The sequence below is a fragment of the Parus major genome, chromosome 4 (genome assembly GCF_001522545.3).
Source record: "Parus major isolate Abel chromosome 4, Parus_major1.1, whole genome shotgun sequence".
Taxonomy (NCBI): Eukaryota; Metazoa; Chordata; class Aves; order Passeriformes; family Paridae; genus Parus; species Parus major.
Window position 1 is genome coordinate 15470208 of NC_031771.1, and position 13382 is coordinate 15483589.

Below are 13382 nucleotides of genomic sequence, written 5' to 3' on the forward strand. Positions count from 1 at the left end.
TCTTTGTAGTTAATAGCTGCTGGTGTGAAAGGCCCTGAGGCAGAGCCTCAAGCTGCTAAGCTAGCAAGTGAATTGCTGGACTATTTGGCCTGCAGTTCATTCTTAATATATATGGTGTTGGTATGAAAAACCCAAGCAAAATGTTCATAGGCACTGCTTCTTGGGCTGTGTGGGAATGCCAGCAATTTTGTATTTGGGATTGAACCAGTTTTCTCATTTTGGCAGTAGTCTACCCACCAACTCTGTAGGAAGATGCAGAACTGTAAGCGTCACTTGCACCTTCTACAGGGGAAGCAAATAAAGTCTTATGTACCTGGGAAGGTACAAAAAACTACAGCCAAATTCTGCAATAGGAAGATTATGGAGTTTTCCACTCTTTGGGCCATGAAAGTTGACACATGATAAGTAGTTTGACTGAAAAAACTGATGAAAAAAGGTGATGGCACCTGGACCATCCCCTTTTGTACTGTCTCCATTTCTGGAGATTCCTTCTCCAACTTTCATAACAAAAATTGATAGAAAAAGGTAAGTTCTGAATAATTCTGCAGGCAAGAGAAATGGGGCTAGTGACCAGGTGTCGTGGTTTGACACCAGCCAAATGCCAGGCATCCATGAAAGTCACTTACTTTCAGAGTAAGGCTGCTGGAAAAACTGGGGTTTTCTGCACTGCCATTCTGGGAAGGAAGAAGTATTAAAATGATTTTTGGGAAGGTATTTAACTGTGCTGCTATTAAGAGGAAGAAACCAAACATCACAAAACCAGCAAAAAGAAAAGCAGAGTGCAGTTGCTTTTTGCTGCAGTTGCAAGTGCTATTTGTGTTAGTTATATTTGGCCTCATCATCTCTTGCATTCTCTTGCTTCACCTGTGGGGCTTTTACTATGCTTCTATTCAGGGTTCTGTGTTTTAGAGAAACCACAGCTATAAACCTCTCTAGCTGGAACCCCATGTGCTTAACAGTTGACATATCAGTTTGTTTCTATGGAGTGAATATTAAAATTAATGTAAAAGACTAAATCCCAAAGACTAAATTAAAATAACAAAAGAGATATTACTTGCTGAAAGGAAATAAATGGACAAGATTAAACCATGGACTATGAATTAGATTTTCCATGGAGCTCAGCTTCTATTAAGCAGTTGTATAAACAGAGGCACTGCAGGGGCTTAACCTCTCCCTGCTCCCATGCTTTTCTGTGGGAGCAACTGGCATGGATAGTTTCTAGATCTGATCATTTTGCACCTTTTTATTTGCACTTGATTCACTCAGCTGATCATGAACTGATGAGATGCAGACAGTGGCAACAAGCACAGGTGGTGCTGTTATGTAGGAGAGCTTTACTGACATGAGATGGGGTGATTGGAGTAGGTCCCCTCTAAGCATCAGTGTTGACAGTGAAATGGGCCCATCAACATGGGGGCAGTCTAATCTTGAATAGTCCTATCCCTGGTGCTAGCCCTGAAACTTTTAGCAAGGGCTGTAGTCTCCTTGAAAGGCATATATTTGATTTTTTTCCTGAAAATTGACATATAGTTTCTCTTTCAGTATTTTCCAGCTGAAACCTCTGATGGTTTCCAGTAGGAACAGTACTGTGTTATTGCACAGCAAATACAGCTATGCTTAATCATTTTTGCAAGAGCAAAACAATGCCCTAGTTGTGCTGGGGACTGTGACTTAATTCCCAGGGGTTACAACTCTGTTCCCTCCTGCTTGGGGGGATGATAAGGAACAGTCCTCTCTCCTGTTCCTCACAAAACAGCCACCACAACATGTGGAATTGTTTGGGAAGGCATGATCCGTTCCTGGTGCCATGAGAAGGGGATTGTGCTGGCATGGATCAGGTGGGCTTCACCTGGCAGGTATTTCCATGAAGAGTTCAGATTCTTGGATGGTTTGAACTGGATAAAGGTAATGTATAGGAAAGTACAAAGTCCCTTGTTTCCTGTTTGCATGGCAGTAACTGTTAATTTCAGTTAGTGGCTTGGGAGGCAAAGAAAGCATGTTTTATTAGGTAGTTTATGTTAGATAGGCACAAAAAAAGGAGACAAACACCTGTAAGCATGCAGAGCTGAGAAATGCAAGTGCTGGGCAGCCTATTCATTCCTAGTCTCTCCATCCTGCCTGCTTCCCCAGGTGTATTTGCAGTGACTCTGCTGGAAATGGGTGCAAAGGTAAATGGGGAATAATATCCTATAATCCTCCTTATCTCACTCACAAAAAGCTAATATCAGCAATAAATCAACCCTGGGTCATCTCATGCAGTGGGTAATTTTGTGCTCCCTAAAGAACTAAAGCACCATCTAAGTCAGAGGCTGAGCTCTAAGGAAATAGGTATTTAAACACATGGATAAGTAAGTACCTTACCCTGTAGTATAGGCATCAGCAATGACCAAGTATCTGAGCTCTGCTTGGCCTGGGGGGAGTCTTTTTGTTTGCTTGCTTGATAAATTTTCCAGAGATGTCTCTGATACAAAAAACTGATGCTGGGTCTCTTATGCTAGAGAGAGCACTTCTGCTCTTCTCACAGTGCTGAATCCCTGGCTCCAGTTACTTGAGAAGTTTGGCTGGTGTCTCCTGTGTTTGAACAGTAATAATCAGCACTGCAGAAAAAATTAAAAATACTACTCCTGTGCAACTTCTGTAGACCATAACATTTTCTGGCAGTGACTTCACCCAGCCATGCACATAGTGTGTCCCCAGAAAGCCAAATTTTCAAAAGTGATATATTTTCTATTAAAGGCTGTTGCACAGCAATGAGTTTGATTCCAGGCAGGCACATTATATCAGGCTTACCTTATTTTAGATCGTGGTGGGAAAGGCACTCTGTGAAGATGCAGCTTACTAAATTATCTCTGTGACTCTGTAGGTGGTAACTTTGAGCACGCTGCCTGCCTGACCCAGTTGTTAATATAGCCAGTTAAAGGCTGATGTGCTCAGAGGAAGAGCTAATCTGTCTCATTTAGCAGGCAGTGTGTCAGAGCTTGTATGTGATATATCTGACATGGTGAGTGGCATGTCTGACTCGGCAGTTGAATAACATTATTCGTTCTGGAATATATCTTCTTCAATGGAGAATATAAACACAAGCACACATGTATGTTTTTTTGTTAGCAGATGATCGAGCACATACCAGAATGAATCGATTCTATTTAGTATGCAGAAGGGGTTTTTTTTTACTCTGTACATCATTCCCCTCACAGGACCATTATTTTACATATCAGTTACCAGGATGTATTCAAAGCCTAAGGGAAACCACTGACTTCCAAGAGCTTTGGATCTTTAAGCCAGCCCAGCCATTCCAGGCATGGGTAAAATCTGTTGTGTGTCTTCCTGCTCTGTGGTCCCATGAAATGTCCCAAAGAGAGCATTTCTCTCTTTTCCTTGCCAGAAAGCTGTGCTGTATTTACTTTTGAATAAGATGAGCTAGGAAATTCATGGCCTTGAAACTGGTACAGTCTGCAATTGTGCTTCTTCCACTGCCTGTTGTGGTATTGTTTTGTCTGTTTGGTGGTGTTTGTTTTTGGGTTCTTTAATGCCTTTAGTGCTGGATAAAACAAAAATGCATGTGACCAACAAAAGCTGCCTGAAGACTTTTTGGGCTCTGAGCACAGGAAAGGTTTTCAGCCTATCAAAGAATTGGACCTTTCTGACCACTGCATTCTCTACTATCCCTGCTGTAACATAGTCTTATACCCATTCAGGGATCAGCATACACCCTTTTGGCAGCCCGTGCTCTGCAGTATCACATATTTTTTCTCAAAAGGGCAAGACATTTGGCAGCTTTTGGAAGGCTGGCAGTGCATTGCTGCAGGCTGGCTGGTGCTCAGTACCATGGGGTGGGGAGTGGTGGTGGTGTCAGCATCTCCAGGACTGCGCTTGAGACCGAGGAATAACAAGAACATTGAAATGTAGCTCAGAAGGAAAGCAAGGCTGCCTCCCAAGTTGAGCTGGCATTCCTAAAGGAACCACAGGAGAGTGAATGCTTATCTGTTGAGTTAGCAGAATGCCTAATGGGAAGGGGAACCGATCATCTGATTAGCATTGGCACGTTATCCTTCAGCAGCAGATTGCCTCAGGCGGTGGGCACAGAGCTGCTCATCCCGCACAGGTTTCACATTGCTCTGCTCCGTTTAGCTTATGCTTTGATTTGCTTCACTTATTTCTCATTTGGTGGAAGATAGAATCAATAAATCTTGAATACAAGTTGCTCAACAGAGGGCTGCACTATTTTTATTCTTTGTGCTGCACACCTGTCTGCCTGTGCTATTAGCATGCTTGCTCTTCATGTTGTTTTCAATATCAATAAGAACACTATCAGCTGCTCCTGTTTGGTTTTTTTTATTTTTATTTTTTAAGAGGTAAGTCCCCACGGTGCAAATCTCCAGCTGTGTGTGCTATTGATGGAGTCACATGAGCAGCACCACAAGCCCAGGGCCTGCTGGTCAAAATGCTGTGGGTGGCAGAGCCATTAGTACAAAACCTAAAATCCCCAACATTGGTTTATATTACTTGTGCTCCAAGCTCCATTTTTCTTTTGTGATAAAATTAGTAGGCTTTTCTTCTGATTACCACATAAAAAAAAATACCTTGGAAAAAACCCTGAAATGCTGCCTCAAAGAGCAGCTTGACTCTTTTTTTCTTGCTTGCAAAAATCTTCATTGCAGCAGCTAAAGAAATGCATGCAATGATTCCCAAATTAAAGGTGCCTATTCTTTGTTGGTTTTGGATGAAACTAGGAATGGGAAACTCACCTTCACCTTTATGGAGCGTCCTAATCTGAAATCCACACTGTGTTGAGTAAATAGCACAAGTGAGATAATGATGGTTGTGGGCCTTTTCTCTAAGGTTCTGTTCCTCAGTATCTGAAGCAAATCAGAGCACTTCCTCACAGGGGAAAACATGTCTCAGGAAGAGTAATGCACAGGCTGTTTATCTACCTGTCTTGGACTGCTCACTGTGGGATGGGGATGATTTGTGGTACTGTTGATTCTCCAGCATTTACGGAAGTGGTAGCAGAGAGCCCTCTTGAGTTCAAAACCTTCCTAAAATTTGGGCATAATGAAATTTGAAGGTGGTCTCTGGAGGTCCCTGGTCTGACCCTTAACTCAAAGTAGGTCATATAATGCAGGTTTCTTGAGCCATGTCAGGTGAGTTTTGAGTTTTTCCAAGAAATAAAATCCCACAGCCACTCTGGATACTTGTGCTTATGTTTGGTCATGCTTAACTCAGGATAACTCTTCTGTGTTGCAGGATTAGTAGCAGAGGGGGAAGAAAATAGTTATCAGATATTGCAGTTCTCTGATTCTTCTACTGTCTGTGCTGAAATGGTCCAAGCTTTTTCAGGACTGAAGACAAATATCTGTGTTTGTGTCTTCAGTGAGATCAGAAGTTAAATACAACTTCCCATACTCAGCCTGGTAGGTATTCAGATAAAATACACTTCAGTTTTTTAAATAGTTGCAAAAGAATTTTATGGGAGCAGAGCACCCAGAGGAAGCTTGCTGTATCCTTGTAACTCCCCTGAATTACTGTTGTTTGCATGCTTGTTCCAAATTTTATTAGACAAGTGGAAAACACTACATGAAAGTAGTAGTTGAGTACTTTTGACAGCTCAGTGAAATAGGAGCCTAACAACATGTGTTATGCAAAGACAGTGACTAGCCATAAAAAATGTTATTTATTTTTTAGTATGGGCAAACAGACTGTGGATTGTGTCATCTGAAGGCAGGATTCAAAGAAATGATGATGCTGTTTTCAAATAATTTATTAATCAGGATAACGTGTGTCTTTTATTTCTGTATTACTCTTTCATTAAAATAATCTGAGTAAATCTATGTGCAGCATGAGCCTCTCTTCTTCCCCCCACCCCAACAATAATCAACTTAAACCATAATTTTTAAGAGATCAGTGATGTGGATTACCTGTCTTGAGAAGTTGCAGATGTGTCCATACAAGTCGAAATGTTGACTTCTATAGCTTTGATTTCCCTTTATATCAGCAAATCTTTTAAACGGCAAAAGATTTATTTCTTTTAATCAACCAGATAGTGCAGTTCAGTTACAACTGTTGCCTGCAGAGGTGAGCTGTAGTACTACAGACATTTGTCATGTGAGAGTTTGCTACAGCACAGAATCACTGCTGAAAACATTCGTGCCCACCATGTCTTTTAGCGTCGATTTGAGACAAGCTTACCATAATTAATTTGCATGTGGAAAACCACCTCTCTGCCAAGACATAAAGATGATGATTTTGAGTTGCCACAATTATGTTATAGAAAGTATTTATCCAGAAGCCTGCCTCTTCCAAAGTCGACGTCTTCACAGTGCATATTCAGTGTATGCCCCTTTTGTGGTTTCCACACTGTAGCTGCAATAGCTGACAGCTGAAAACATCATTGCAAGTCTGTCAAATGTGCTGTCTGCATAACTGGTGATAATCTAACTACTCTTCAGCTTCACATATCAAACTGCTGGGAACCGAAACTTCAGCACTCGTTATTGGCAGCGGTAGGTGGAATTGAGTAATGTGGTTTGAGTGTCAAAGGCCCGTGGTGCTGACAGGCATATTAACCATAAATCAAACACAGCACAATGGTGGAGCAAAAGGCAGGGTCTTGCAGCCAGGCTGCTCAGAGCTTGCTTGTGGGAATAATTCCACTGGCTAGCAGAGGCAAGGATTGCTAGGCTGGAGCTCCAGCAACGATCCATTTAACTTCAAACCATGAAGGAATGATAGAGATGGAACAAGTGATATGTGAGACGGCTGCGTGCTCTGCTGAGCGTTCCTGGTTGCCTTGCAGCCCTGTCATGCTGCAGAGGCTGGTGAAGGGGATATCTCATCCCTGGTTAGGCAGTGACATTGCTACTCCTATCTGGCTTCTCTAGTAAACACTTTTTGGTGATGGCTGGGCTTGCACTTGCTGCATTTAAGTGAAGCTTGCAGGGCTGATGTTGAAAATGTCCTTGATTTGGAACCAGCTTGTGCCATTCTTTCTTGCAGGAAATGCTTGCAGAAAGGACCCTGCTGCCTGCATTTTGGCTGCTCCTAGCACCCACAGGGAAGTGAGCTGGGGAAGGGGGTTGGCTCCAGCCTCTGTGTTGGCAAATGAACCAAAACACAGGGAACTGTTGGTGGGAGATTGCATGGAAATGTTTGGGTGCCTCATGCAGTCAGCTTGCATGACTGTTAACTTTATCTAATGGCTTATGGTCCTTCTGAATGTCACCATCATACATCCTGTTGCCTTTAGTGACTATTCCAGCAAGCTGCTTCTGATGCCAAGCTTGGCCAACTCTCTTTTCATAATGAGGTCCTTGATTATTGGAAGTTTTAGGTATTCTTTAAGGTCTGTGCATTTGGTTCATTCTCTGTGTTAAACAGAGATGAGGCAAAAAGAAGAAATGGCATTGAATTTTGGGGTAGAAATCTGATGCTATCTAACTCTACCTGGAAACCCCTTGGGGAAGGGCACTGCAAATTTTTTTTGCAATTATGTGGAGTTTCTCAGCAGGGAGTCAGCTAACAATATTCAGTGCAACTCAGCAAGCAAGAAATATAAAGCCAGGAGCTAAGCAAAATACAGAGATTTCATTATAAATTAGTGTTGGAAATTAGACCCAGGCTGTGAAATAACCACAATTAAAATTCAGAGAGCAAAGAAGAAAAAGCTTACCTAGTGACCTCTGCTTGCTGCACAGGGTTAGAAAAGAAGCTGTGCTACTTTAGTATTCTAGCATAATTTGCACATTTCTGAAATTGTTAGGAAATTAAAGGAAAACCCTGGGACTGAAGTTTAACTGATGAAGGTAGCCTACAGGAAAGACAGGGAGGGTCTTTTTGCAAGAGCGTGCAGTAACTGGACAAGGGGGAATGGATTCAAACTAAAAGAGAGGAGGTTTACATTGGATAATGGAAAGAAATTATTTGCTGTGAGAATGGTGAGGCACTGGAACAGGTTGCCCAGGAAAGCTGTGGCTGCTCCATCCCTGGATATGTCCAAGGCCAGGTTGGACAGCTCTGAGCAACTGGTCCAGTGGGAGGTGTCCCTGCTCATGGCAGGGGGTTGGAACCAGATGATCTTTAGGGTCCCTTCCAACCCTACATTTCCATGATTTTATGAAAAGCAGAATAACCCAGCTGATATCTAGCCAGATAAACTGATCTACAAGAGCTAAATGTGTGCCTCTAAATCAAAGGCTTCCCCTCTCACTAAGCCATTGTAGATGGAGAAGGCAAAGCAGCTTTTGTCTGGCAAGTCTTTGCACTGATCCTAAATGATATGCCCCTATTCAATAGATATGAGCTGTTTAGGTATACAGAAAATTATCTCAAAGTTAATTCCAAAGGGAGAGAAATTGGTCCACAATAACTCAGATCAGTACAAGATGATTTTTTGAGGTAATTCTTCAGTTTTTCAATTTCCTTCAAGCAATTGATTTTACTAATATGACACCAAATTATTCCTAGTTCAGGTTTGTTATGAACATTAAAAACCTAAAATACCAAACCACCACCACCAAAAAATACTAGCAAGAGTCTAACACAGAAGCTCCCCAGAAACAAATTCAAAGGCAGCCAAATAAAATGAGATTAAAATATACAAAATACTGCAATTTAAAAGAAAATCACTGAATTATTGAAACTCCACAGAGGCGATGTCATAGCAGTACTTCTGATCAGCCTGACTAAAAGCAGGCTATGCTTTTTTTTCCCCCCCTCCTTTGATGTCAGGGAGTGTATTTGTAAGGGAGTATAAAGGGAGTGTATTGTAAACTTTAAATGATGTATGTAGTTCAATCAGATTGATCTGGAAGGTTCAAAGATATTGTAATTTTTTTAGCATTGATGCTTTATCCTATGTAGTGGAAAGTATGTTGCACATCTACACAGTGTAACCCTTTTAATACTTTGCTGTAGGACTGGAAACAGAAAGCGCTTTTCTGCAAAGTGACAAAACAAGCGGCCTCTATAGAGCAGTGCTGTGCTGACCTTTGCTGTTCTGGGTCCATATCAGATGCAATCAATGCAGAAAGTGTTTCACCCACTTCGGGGAGTGCTCTGCTCTCCCCATTTGCTTATTTTGCTATAAATTTCCATACAGTCCCTGCAAGCTGCCTGATAACTGCAACATCAGCTGGCAGGTTTGAGCCCGAGGGCAGCTTCTGGATCCCTTGCTCTCCGAGCACAAATGGCATTCTCAGTGCCCAAGAGGTGCATGGGGTTTGTGGTGGCAATTTTGGTGAGGATGTGACAGGCAAGAGTCCTCCCTGTGCAAATGTGTTTGGGCAGAGCTGCTTCCACAGGACACTGATGTCCCTGTGGTGCTCCTCAGGTAGCAGGGAGGATGCAGTTTGTGCTGCCAGAGAGGTTTTGTCAGTGTTGGCTTTTGAAAGGAGAAGCTTTCTTAAACAACTCTTCCCACTGGTAGTGAGTAGTGGTTTCAGGCTGTGATGGGGCAAGTCTGAAATTACTTGCCTGTTATGTTTGGCATGCTAGAGTTTGGAGCCTCCGTCTTAAAAATTCCTCATGTAGGTAAACGAGATGGAAAAAATACCATTATTTCATTTTTACAGAAGGAAAATGGAGTTGCAGACCAAAGGAGTACTTTAAAGGCCCAGTAAAGTAGATGGAATGGCAGCCTTAAGGTGTGGCAGGTTTTAACAAGTAGTTTAGGATTCTGTGCTTTTTCAAAGCACTCAGCACTGCCAAGAGGTTCAGAACTCTGCTTCCAGTATAGGCAAAGCTCAGTTCAGGAACTGTTGCAAAGAATTTAACTCTAAAAGATTTCCCTCTTCATTATTTGCAATTTTTTTTAGGTAGAACCTATTTTGATTTTTTTATTTCACCAAAAGTGCCATACACAGAGAATGAGACACTGTAACTCTATATCTTTTTATGTAAGGTTATATTTTATTTTTACATTTCTGTAGATCTACTCGAGAGACTGCAGAATGGATTTTGCTTGCTCAAGGTCTGTAGCAGGGGATAAACCCAACTAGCATAATTGAAACTACACCTCTTTACACCAGCTGAAATATGTGACCCCCTGATCTTTGATTACTCTGGCAGAAGAGCGCTACAAGGCAGGGATTTTTCAGTGGTCCTTTATATTTTTTGAAGTGTCTGGTCAGTTACAAGGTACAGAGGCTGTAAACAAGAAAAATTGAGATGGCAAACTGATCAATTATAGAATATTGAAAAGATCAAGGAAATGGCAGCAATACTGCTAAACCCAGTATGGAAAAGCCCTTCTTGTCCAATAACCTCATTCTTGTGACAAAGATTGTAACAAGATGGAAAATGGCACAACATGAATGCATTCTGGTGGTGATGATTGCTGTGAGAATTGGGACTGGTTTGTACTTCACCCACTCCGTCTCTCTTTCCTAGATGCTGTATCCCCGGCAACTCAGGCAGAAGGTGTTACATTTATTATGTCCCTGTCACTGTTTATCTCGTAGTGAAACCCAACATTAAATTCTCTCTCCAGCTTCCACTCTTTTAAACAAGCAAGGAAACATGCTTACCTTCTCTGCATTACCTTCTTTTAAACTCCTAATTAACCCAGCAGAATATATAATTTTCTTCTCTACCTGATAAGGAGTGTGCCATGGGTATCTAAAGTGCCTGCCAGCACATTTTCTGCCTCATCTTGTATAAGGGGCTGCCCTGTGCTTTTGGAGATGGGCTTGGCTTCATTTCCACTATATACAAGGTTCAAGGCCTTAAAAGAGACAAGATCTGGAGGCTGCACAGAGAGCTTGAGAGATGGCAAGGTATCTGTCTGGAAAGGGTAGCACTCTACCTCATCTGTACAGGGTCTGTTAGATGGCTAAAGGCCATAGTTAAAAAATACTATATAAATGAAAGACATTTCAGCACATTGCAGGATTTCTGCGTTCAGCTTGAGAAATCCTTTCTCTTTTTTTCTGTATTGAAAAAGCTTCTTTGAGCCATTGAAAATGCTCTTTATATCCCTGAGGTTGTTAGCAGTAGGAGGTGTGGATGGAGAATCCAGCTTTGGCAGTCACGGGATCAAACTTGCCAGGTCAGATGTGTATTATTTTTGATACGCTGGTGAATGTTAAGGTCATCTGGGTAAGATCAGAGCTGGTTACTAACAATAAAGAGGTGACAGCTTCTTACAGCTGCCTTTGAATAGAGCTTACGGTGCAGCTCCCCTCTCTCTGTGTGAAGTTTGATGTTCCAGCATAAAACCACTGCTGCTGTGGTGGCAGTTTCACACGAAAGAGAGATGTAGTTTGCCATCACCCAGCTTTCTGCTGCCATCTCCCAGATGACTTCGTGTGCAAGTGGCACAAAACACTAACTCAGTCAAGGAATGATGTAGCTTTCATCTTCTCCCAATGGGCCACTTTACTTGTGCTTATCTCCAGTGTAAATCATCCATTCTGGCAAGGCTGGCCAGAGGACACAAGTCCTGGTAAGGTCACAAGTCCTGGTAAGGTCACAGTGAAGGCTTCTTTCTCTTGTTTGCTGTGCCAAGGTATATTACACCTGCTAGAGTGAAGCCTGTTTTAATTCAGCCATCACTGCTGTCCACATAACTGTACCTGGGAAAGTCCAAAAGGAACGGAATAGAAATGTCAACAGCAGTCTGGATCAACTCCTTCTTCTCTGAGCTGGCAACACTGGTTCGTGGTCCAGGGTAGGCCTGTGAGATCCAGGTAAAATCACAACCTATAAGTGCTTACCCTAGCTTGTGAGCTCCTTGCCGTCTTCACTCCCTGCTCCCTGCTCAGTTCCTGCATGCTGGAGTGGGTAGGAGATGTTTGCAGCCTGGGGCTGCAGCCTGTGCTCCTGGCCTGGGGGAATTTACCTGCTGCTGACTCTGGATCGATCCCACACGAGCAGATAAGCAAAAAGCAGATCCACACATTGACAAAGATAAAGTCTGCTCTAATCTATTAGTGTCACAAGGTGTAAAGCATAAGCAACAGTTTCAACACAAAATTTTAATTCCCTTCTGTTTTGCTCTCTGTTCAATTTAGCTGAATTCCTTCACACTCCTTAGTAAAACAAGGGTCAGGGCTTGGAGTGATAGGTACTCCTTGGCCTTTATCTGTGCCCAGAGAGCTGCAGAGGGCTCTTGCCACAAAGCTAGGGAAGTCCTCATTTAGAAAATAGGGAAGACAGAAATTACTGTCCTGGTGATGAAGGACAGATACTTCCTTCTGTGTGACATTATGTTTTCCTTCAGTATTACCCAGATCAGGCTGGTCTGTCCCACTCACTGTCTCTCTCATTCATTTGCAGAAGAGTAGTTCAAAAGTCACAGCTGCTGTTTGAGACTTCATCTTTCCCTTTGCTATTCTGCAGATAGGCCAAGACAACAGCTTGTTAGTATTTAAATGAGCATATCCATATTTTTGCATGAAATTCACAGTAATTTAAGCCTCGTGTCTGGTCACTGAAATGATCTGCTCTCTAATTCGTGCCTTGCTTTTAAGCTTAACCAGAGTGTAACACTATTATGCGGTCATTGCCTCTCAAAGGAGGGATAATTCTGAGCCTAATCTGCCATTTCTGGGCTCTTCCCCCCCCACCCCCATGTTGTTACTACAGTGTGAAGTGCAAAAGCATTCTGCATCATTTGCATGAAAATGAGGGATATCAGGAGGAAATTAGGAGAGGGAGGGGTGGGGTAGAGTATGTCATATTCTGATGCTTCCCTAAGAGAAATTGCAGAATTTGCGGAACAGCCTGTCTGTCAGAGCCGGTCTTGCTGGAAATTCAAACCAGTTTAGCCAGGAAAAGTTATGCACTACCCAGCTCCCTTGTAAATGCAGACTTTGTTGCTCCCTTGTAAATGCAGTTCCTGTAAATGTAGACAGTGATTGAAGTGCTCTTGGCTTCGGCTGACCCAACACAACCTGGTGCTTCTGACTCCCAATTTACCAACTAAAAATTACAATCATAGTCCTCTTTGGCTCTAATCTGTCTGTGTTCAGATGGCACAGGGCTTTTACATCTCCCTCTAGGGCAGGCAGACTGGCCTGTGGTCACTGCCCTTGCCTGCAATGGGGAGGGACTCCAGGTCCCCAGGGCTGTGCAGCTCTGGGAATCCAAAAGGCATGTGTGATTCTGGGATTTTGCTTTTTTCCCTTTTATTTTTTTAGGGGGTGGAGGAGGTTGTTTCCCACTCTTGTTTGCATTAGAGCTTGCAGGTGCTTTATGCCAACTAACAATATGTGTGCCACAGAAATGTCAGCTGAAGTGGGAGCCAAAGTGCCATAGCTATCACTGGGCTGTATTTTGGAAACTGACTTGAATCCAAGGTTTGCATATTTTGGACAAACTCACACTGGCCTAGATCCACACAGACAAGTCCTTTCTCCATTCTGCTAAGTGACTGACTCTTCCCC